The sequence below is a fragment of the Mytilus californianus genome, unplaced genomic scaffold (assembly GCF_021869535.1).
Source record: "Mytilus californianus isolate M0D057914Y unplaced genomic scaffold, xbMytCali1.0.p SCAF_6, whole genome shotgun sequence".
Lineage (NCBI taxonomy): Eukaryota > Metazoa > Mollusca > Bivalvia > Mytilida > Mytilidae > Mytilus > Mytilus californianus.
Genome location: NW_026262712.1, coordinates 69,687,934 through 69,697,952, shown reverse-complemented (window position 1 = coordinate 69,697,952; position 10,019 = coordinate 69,687,934). Strand labels below are relative to the sequence as shown.

The following is a 10,019-nucleotide window of genomic DNA, read 5'->3' as shown; positions in this document are numbered from 1 at the left end:
AATGTTTTGCACTACCTTTTATTCCTTTAACAGAAGCGTTTAACAAGCCTGATTATGTTTTTTTTTTATCTACAAATTGGACTTTGATTTCAATTTCTTAAAAAGACTTAATTTTGTCATTTATTTGCTTTTCCAGATGTTTTTATTGGCAATTGTGAAATCTTCTTATTTTTATATCATAGGTATGTGGCAACATGATTTTATAAAAGCATCTTTTGATAACACTATACAGGTGTTATATTCTTTATTCATTTTTTATAAGCTTCAGTCTCACATTAAAAAAAAATCCAAGTGCGATTGTAAAACATATTCCTGATTATTATAAATATCAAGGTATTCATTTCAAAATAAATCCAAGTACTAATATAGTCCTCCAGAAGTGACTTCCTTTCTATTTGTAAGTGAAGATTTAATATTAGGGGGAGGGGTACAGGATGATTTTCCGGATTGGTAATTCATCTTTATCTGTTGCTACGATGAAAAAAAAAAATTCAACGGCTTCTCCGTGCGAAAATTTCAGACCAAGTGATTCATTTTCAAAATCCTCCTTGTCCCCCCCCCCTCCCCCCATCCCACAAGAAAAACAAATGGTCGTCCCCTAACTGACATCGTATATATAATTCTGACGGCTAATTTTTGTTTTCTTTATAAGCAGTTATGGTCTCTGTTTTATTCTTTTGTGCCCTCTTGGGATTTCATACTCTGCGCTATCGAATGTCGAATGCTTTTGAATTCTATTGGAGTCTCCGTAATTGCAATGGTTCCAAGGCTTTTAATTTTATTGTCTAGATAGAGGGCATCTACGTTTGTTTCAAATTTGACACCTATTTTCCGTTCTAAAGCAATCAGTTCATTCAACTCAGATTCTCTCTTCTCAATCTCCGGTTTAAGAATATTTGCCAGCATAAATGCCTGTCTGTTCGAACCATGGTCGGAGACAAATTTAAAATCACCTATATGCTTTTTCAAACCGGTAGATAGTTTATGTATAGTATCCCCGTTCTGGTTAACTTTAGAAACAGCTTTCTGTTTTAATTGTTTCATTTCGTTTTCTAATTGTGATTCAAGTTTTTCAAAATGATTATCAAATACGACTTTAATCTGTTTTAATTTACTCGTAATCGCCAGTTCCTGTTGATTAATTTCATCCAAATTTTTGGTATGACGCTCTTTCAGTTGTTCCGTGTCGTGAAATAACTCCTTTACATTAATAGAAAGTTTTTCAAACAATGCAGATTGCTTTGCCTTTTTGGATACATCTTGAATTAAGACAATTTTACAAGTGCGATGAACTCTTTGAATACACGCCCAACAACACAGAAGACTGTGATCAGAACAATAAAATTCCACAGAGATTTCTGGATGGGTTTCGCACAGGACATAAGAAGATACAGTAATAGGAGTAGCTGATGATATCTTATCTACAGCAACTGCAGTGTGTGACAGTGATACTTTGCTTATCTTGTGTGCTTCATCACAAGCAGAACATAGGGTTTCCTCACAATCAGAGCACCAGCTAAAAGAGACTGATTCTTTGTTTCCTCGGAAGCAAGGTTCACAATAACTGTTGAACAGTGATGACCTGATTAGAAAATACAAATACAATTATAACGGACATTCTATTACATGCCAATCTTTGTCAGCATCTTTGTGATTTAGTATGACACTTTGTCGGACTCACATGACAAATTAACGTAAAATTTAGAAAACAACGGAGACTAGAACGTGAAAAAGATATACATATCTTTTCTAGAATTTGAAAAAAAATGATAACTCAACTCAACTCATTTTTAAGGCAATATTGTTTACCGTGCCCGGAAATTTAGAAACGATGCTGGTAAACTTATCGATCCTTTAAATAAACTTATTCTAAAAGGTTACCAATTCAACACTGTAATTAGATCATTAAATATTGTTTTTATTGGTACTAATATTGATTTTGTTATCAGTATATTAAAAGCAAACTAAATATTTTTGTTATATACATACACACATTCATTGATCTACAATCTGTCGATACCTGTATCTTGGCATTGCACAAGGTAATGTTTTTCTCTGACTGTTTATGACGTCTTTACACTAAATCCATTGGATGTTGGATGTGTACGGATTGATAATTTAGTCTTAGATGCATGATTTTTTTTTATTAGTTGTTAGTGGCTTTGAACTAGCTGTCAGTAAATGCTAGTACTCTCAGATCTGTACTTAGTGTCTTTTTGTTGTTTGGATGTACAAGTACCCGGCCACGTCCACTTATATGTGTAGTATTTGTATTTTTATCCATCTGATGAGTTAAGCCTCTTTCAACTGATTTTTATAGTTCGTTCTTATGTTGTACTGTTACACCACTGTCCCAGGTTAGGGGGAGGGTTTGGATTCCGCTAACATGTTTAACCCCACCACATTCTGTATGTATGTGCCTGTCCCAAGTCAGGAGCCTGTAATTCAGTGGTTGTCGTTTGTTTATGTGTTACATATTTGTTTTTCGTTCATTTTTTGTACATAAATTAGGCCGTTAGTTTTCTCGTTTGAATTGTTTTACATTGTCATTTCGGGGCCATTTATAGCTGACTGTGTGGTATGGGCTTTGCTCATTGTTGAAGGCCGTACGGTGACCTATAGTTGTTAATTTCTGTGTCATTTGGTCTCTTGTGGAGAGTTGTCTCATTGGCAATCATACCACATCTTCTTTTTTATATAGCTTTGGCAAACAAAAAGTTTTTTTTTTTAGATTTCGTATTGTTTAATTTAAGAATGCAATATGCCTGGTAACTTTGATGGTATATTTACCTACTTATACTTTTTAGAAGTAACATTAGCGCAGCCACAAACGTTGGAGTGCATGAATCTAGTTTAAAACGATACGCCAATCACGATTTTTCGGTGAGTATCACGCTAATAGAGGTGTGCTATTGACTCAAAATATACTGAAACATTTGTTCATGGAAAATCGGTAGAAACCATAACATCTATGGTCCTGTTTCCAACTCTTTCATATAAAGTTGACCTTGGAAGGTTTTTGGTGCTAATTCCTTTTATGTATTTCAATGCTCTGATATGTTATTTTTTGGTTTTTCAGATGTTTGAATTCGGAAGGCATGATGGAGTCTACTCCAGAAAAACGTCTTGAGAGCAAATAGATAATATCTTACGTTTTCGACTGAATATTAATAATATTGCTTTCTTTTATCACATAAATTTGGTTTAAATTATTATTTGATGGAAATATTGTTTAATATACCTTTTTTCATGCAAACAACTTTGCAAGAGTGTTTTTATATCAGGAACGTCTGTTAAATTATGTGACTGCTTCTCCTTTTTTTCATTCGTATTGTTTGTACTGAACCTATATAAATAACAAATACGTAAGCTATGTAATTTCCCTTTGTTTTCGGTATGTGTTTATTTAAAAACCATATTACTGTTAAAAGAACAAACTGTTTGTTCGTGTCATTCCAACTAGTTGAATACGTCAGCTGCATGACTACAAAGAACAATGGAACGGGTAAAAAAATATAGAAAGTGAAATTTTAAATGATAACTGCCTTTATATTTTAGTGTGAGAATTTATTCACAACTGTATTGTTGAAATGTCAATAGCAGTCAGCAGGGTTTAATAACATCCGTTGTTCGACCTGCTAGTCAAATGCGTTTTGTTAAAAAATCCTTTTTTACTTTTTAGGTCTTTTGTAAAATGTTGTTTGTGCTGTATTTAGACCCCTCTACCAAGAAATTTGCTATGCATGCCCACGTATAGAAATTGCGGTTTTTATCCAACGCAATCATAGGTTTGAATGTTGTTTTCAATTAGACTTGTTTACAAAGATATATGTATATTGTTGAAGACTCTGTCTTGCCCTATGCATATAAGTTATTTTTAGTCAATGGGTTGATGCCTCTCTGATGTATACCGCAAATCTCAAAGGTTTACAAATGCATTGAAAGAAGGTCTCTCTGAAAGTTAACATAATAAATCGTGCAGGATAAAATAAAATCACCACAAATACAAGTGCACATATTCACAGTCAACCTCAAGGAAAAATATAGCTTAGGCTTTGCGATAATTTATAGGAGTGTTATAATATAAAACGGGATAGTAATTGAAAACAAGAAATCGAAAAAAAATGACAATCTACAAAAAAGTAAAACTGATAACTGGGTAACTCCACCAAAACGTACTACTTACTAGTCCTTCAAAATCATTTCTTAATTCACCCCTTACGTTATTCATGGTAGAATATAAACACTTATCAAATAGGAAAGACAGAGAGCTGAGTATTTCACAAGAAATACAATTTATTTGTTTCTTATATTTACTTAATATGAAGAGAATGACACTGGGGTGCTCATTTGCTAAATCCTGCTTTTTGTATTTTTTACCACTTCCCACTTTTTTCCTTTAAATTTCTAGATCTCACGTTTTTACCTCCTATATCTGACATCCTCACTCGGAGTTTTGAGATTTATCATTGATGATCTTTTTCCGTTATCAACTTTGAGTCAGCAATGCTCTTCAACTTCGTTCTTTATTTGTTCCATTTAACTTTTTTTTATTCGAGTGTCACTGATGAGTCTTTTGAAGACGAAACGCGCGCCAAGCATCCTGGTATCTATGGTGAGTTTATTTATTTCTGAGTGCGGAAAATTGATTTAGTTCGTTATATTTGTAAATGACTTCTTGAGTTCGTTCCATTAATATCTGACAAGAAGAGGGAGATTCTAAGGGGACAATCAAAACCCTGATCGAAAAAACAGAGAAAGACAAACAACAAACGTTAGATTACAAAACACTACACAAAAGCAAAACAATTTGTAACATGATCCCCATCATAAACTTAAAATGATCATCAGTCGTGCTGCCCGATATATGTTCCAACTCTCTTAATTAGTTACATTCAGCGATTATATACATTGTGCAACTAGGAAAGAATGACACATTTGTGACTACCGCTAATGGACCATATCTGTGGTTATTTTTGGAACATGTTTTCGACCCAAATAGACCGCTCAACTACTTCAATTTTAGCCAAATAAGGCCTTGATTCAATAGCTTGTAAACAATATACAGGTGCTGCGGAAATATTGCTACATAAAAAGCGAAAGTTGACTATAGGACAATTGAAACCATTTTCAATTTGGTAAAGTTTATAGGTTTCAGCCGGCCCGTACTGCTTCATATCCACTGCATATATAGAACTTGTTTTTATTAGATTAAATAAATTAACTTAAGATATTAAATATTATCACCTATCTATCTGTATTTGAGTTTGAGAGGCTTCCCGAATGTTAGACACTTCAGCAGTGTTAGTTCCTTTCTTTTTCAACCTTTTCTTTAGGATTTCATCGTATTTCCTTTTACTGAAAAAAAGGAAATACAAATTTTGTCTCTTGTTTATAATTGCATTTGTAGAATTTATCCATTTTTTGTATTGTAAACTGTACACGTATTGTGCGCAAATTGATCATATCTTACGTTTTCAACCGAATATCATTATTTCTGCTTTCCAAAATCACATAAATTTGATATCAATTATAATCGGATTGTCAATATTGTTTAATATCCCTTTTTCATGCAGGAACTTCTGTAAAGTGTTGTGACTGTTTCTCCTTTCCATCATTCGTATTGTTTGCATTGTACCTTCAATGTAACAAGTACGTAAGCTATGTAATTTCCCTTTGTTTTCGGTATGAGTTTTTTTCATAAATATATTTACATAAGAACAATTTTTTTGTTCATTTAAACTAGTTGAATACCTAAGTTGCACAACTGCCAATAACATATTGGTTAACAAATATGGAAATATGGAAAGAGGAATTTTGAAAAATGAATTCCTTTATAGTTTTAGTAAAAGGATTCGACTCATTAGCAATGTTAAAATTGAAAAATGATATTGCAAACATACAAAAAATACATATGACAATGGAGAACAGAGATAATGGCGAAAGGGTCACACTGACAGGTAAACTAACCTCCGAATCATGTAGGATATAAAGACAAATGCTAGATCGCAATTAATTCAGGGACAAGTGCACATGTACACAGCTGGTGTCACTAAAAACGAAGCTAAGGTAATATGATTATAAAGGCGTGATATCATATAAAGTGGAATAGTTGGTATATTCAGTATGTATACCGTTACAGTTCCATGGAAAATATTTTTGATGGAAAAGGGAGGGGTATGAAAAACTTTAAGACAATTTTTTCGACAGTACAGTGTTTTTACTTTAATTGTTTTTTTTTTTAAATAACCGTACTTTGATGTTAGTTTTGCTTTGATAGAAAGTTTACCAACTTGAACTGACTTTAAATAGATTTAAAATCAACAGCTACAATCGTCCCTTTCAAGATTTGAATATTTGGACAAACGATTTTTCGTTCCTTATTGTTAATTTCTCTTTTTGGACGGTGATTTTCCTTTGAACACCTCGTACGATGTGTATATTTCCCAACACATTCGCCTTGCCCATGTCTGTAGTGACGTTTAGATTTCGATGGACGTAAACAATGTGTAACTGGTAAATTATGAAGTCAGGGATTTAATTACCACAAATTACTCGTACTTAAAACCTTGATTGATTTATTCCAAACATACAAAGAAGAGGTTTTGAAGTCTTGCTATACTCTATATCAGTACTTTGCGTCATCTTGTCAGTTGTTTGAGGTTCGTATCAATCTAATGAATCACAATCTTTCCAACCGAATGTGTTTCTATATTGTTCTGTTACACACCTATCTTATATTATGGCGTGGCTTGAACAATCAAATTCATGTTTAATCCCTCTACATTCTGGAAGTGCCTGTCCCAAATCAGGAGCCAGTGCTTTTGTGGTTTTAGTCGGTTGCTGTCTGTCATATTTGTTTCTTTCTTTAAATTGTAAAGCATAAATCTGTGTAATGATAGTAAGAGTGCAATGAAAACCATGATCGTAGAATGAGAACTACATTGCCAAAAGAAAAAGACAACCAGTAAAACAAAAGTCCCCAAAATCCCATCTAAAACAAGCATAAACATTTCCTGTTTCACTTATCGCATCCGTCTTTTTGGGCCTTGGAATAATATATTCCTGTGTTTAGTCAAATTTGGAGAAAATAAAAACGAAGAGAGGAGAATAGAATTGTGTCTTACTCAAGTGGAACATACATGTGGTTTTCTTTGAGACATACATTTCAGAACTGTAAACCACATCATGATCACTTCATCATATAGATCAATATGTTGTAAACCATAAACAGGTGCTGTCGGTTTACACTTCATGAAAAGCGAAAGTTGACAATAAGAAAATTATAAATATCATTGGTATGCTTTATATAGATTTTACTGCACATAAAAAAAACTTTTAAAATTAACATTGTTTAAAATAAAACTAAAATCACGTATCCTAAAATCAGCCAGATTTTGTTTAAGTTTCTTCCTTTTTAAATTTCCTTTTACCTCAATTAGCATGTATTGTTTGGTATTGCTTTTGAACAGAACATTAAATAGCATACACACTGCAGTTAGTCAGGAGTCGCTTCACACATTTTACCAATTGAGTTAAGGATCTAGTTTATTTCGTATATTTTCTAACCAAAAGTGAAAATTTATTTCAGAAATGTACGTGCTTTGAAAACATAAAAAAACAGTTCCCTTGCTTTCAATATTACAAAACTCAATGATGAAGTGCAAAGAAAAGCGTACTATGAAAAGCTATTCCATCACCAGTGTTTCGACAGTAAAATATTTTGACTCTTGACAGCCTGTCGAAAGATTAGTGAAATAGGTTATTAACAACAATCGCAAAGTTACACTCAAAATAAGTATTAAAACTTGTCAGCTAAAATCCTTTACTAATTATTACTGTACTTGGAAACTGGAAGAAATGATATCATCGACAACGAACATCCAGTGAAAATGTGATTACAAATGGTGACCGATTTCAGGTAATGATCGATTTCAGGCGAGAGGACTAAAAATAGTTTTATATTACAATTATGTATTATTACCAATCTGTTTGGATCTGAGTTTGAGAGTCCTCTCTTGTGTTTTCAGATGCAATAGGATTAGCTACTTTCTTCTTCAGTTTTTTCATAAAAGCCTAAGTGTAAATCTCTTTACTTTATGTAGGACTCTAAAGTGCGATTGGGACGCTAAAGTACGATGGTCACGCTAAAGTGCGATGGTCTGCGCTAAAGTGCGATGCCTCCATACGCTAAAGTGCGATGGTCCGCGAAAGTATAGACGGAAGAAACGTAGTTGGATTATGACGTTAGCAATCGTTTATACAAACCAAAAATGAATTTACCAGAAGATAAATAAAGAATATTTGATTAACAACTTTTAAACCAAATGTCCATGAATTAATTTCAGATTCAACAGTGCTCTGTCGGCTGAAGAAAATTTGGTTTTTTTTCGGCTGCTGGAAGAAGGACTTGTGTCCTGTAGTCGACCATTTTACTATATAGATACAAAATAGTATACTAATAGGTATCCTGTATCCTGCTTCTATTGGAAATGAACGGATACATTTAAATCATTTCTTACTTTGCAGTTTATTTTGCGGTCCCCGTTAAAATATTGTCGATTTTGTTAAAAAAGTAACGTCGGTAAAATAAAGGTACATGTTTTTAAGCGTAAATTATAAATTGTCGGCTAAAACATAGTTTGTACATTGTAGCAAAATAACACATGTATTTGTACTCGTTACGAAAAAGTAGAAAGCTCGGCGAATATCGCATTTTTCTCGCATTTACATTAAAGCTTGTACAAATAAAGTAACTTATTCCGACAATGAACGCATTTTGTATTTGTTATTTACAATGACGACTGTTAAAAAAAGGGGGAGGGGGGTGTTCAGATTATTGATAGATTATGTGAACGGCAAGCTACACCAATTATTCAAATATTTAATACGCCCGAATTGTTAAAAATTACTTAACAGGAAATACACCTAAATTACCTTTTCAGCAATTATTACGTGGTCGGTCTTCTGAATAAAGAAAGAATCACTCAAACCTCCCGGTAAATTATTAATTATTTAATACAGTACACTCTTATTTACAAAGAACAGACTCGATTTTAATATTTGAAACAATTTTCTGTTAATAATGGCATTGTATACCGACATGCGTAAAGTTTATAGAGTGTTTCAAAAGTCTAATGCAACAGTACATACTTGACAGGTTTGTAGTGCCTCTGCTCGAGGTTTCCGTCTTTGTAGGCTTCAAATGCAATAACCTGATCGAAATCAAAACAATTACGATTAGTAACTGCACTCCATAATTTTTATAAGTAACATTAAGTATGAATTATTGATCAATCTTAAGTTCTTTAAATACTTAATAGACCCTTATCATATACTTAGAACTAATATGATAGCTTTTGCATATGTGTAATGAACGGAAGTACACAAGCCATAATTTCCCACCCGGGCTGATAACCCATATCAGGGGCGTCTCGTGCAAAAAACCCACAACAGTGCCTCTCGTGCAAGTTACTTCCGGTATTTCCGGTATCGTATGTTTACTTTTCCATTGTGGCGTCAGATATTTTTTATTATGACGTCAAAATTTACGGGAACTTTTGTGATGTCCAGTAATGGCGGACAAATAGCGATAAGGTTTATTGGATCCAGTGGTAAATCTGTTTGTACAGAACCAGCTGTTATTGAAAAACAGATGTTAACATGGCTAAATCCAATGACATAGATTTTTAAAATGATGCTAGTTTACAATTAGTACTTGCTAACAAATGCCATGGACAATTATGAATCATCTCATATAGTACAACATGTAGTAATAATGATCATAAAACTGTAAATACTTCCTCCATGCTTCCAGCTTCCAAATTTTTAATGTTTCAAAATGCCTCTATAGGAAATGGTACCATAATATATATAGAGGTAGTGATGCTATTGTTGGACAATTATAGTGTATTTGTTGGATTCATGATTTAACTTCTTTAAAAAGTTTTTGACAGTTTTAGTTATTTCATTTGTGTGTTTACCTTACATAAAACAATTGTCGGAAGTATATGATAAAG

At 33.0% G+C, this 10,019-nt stretch overlaps 1 long non-coding RNA gene across 1 annotated transcript; it reads right to left on the bottom strand.

Moving 5' to 3' along the window:
- Window positions 1-235: 235 nt before the first annotated feature.
- LOC127704376 (uncharacterized) lies at window positions 236-9,214 on the bottom strand. Its single transcript, XR_007983242.1, has 4 exons — window positions 9,154-9,214; window positions 5,248-5,358; window positions 3,242-3,346; window positions 236-1,582 (listed from the first exon to the last, which is right to left on the bottom strand). It is a non-coding gene; the product is annotated as an uncharacterized LOC127704376 (long non-coding RNA).
- Between the last annotated feature and the right edge of the window lie 805 nt (window positions 9,215-10,019).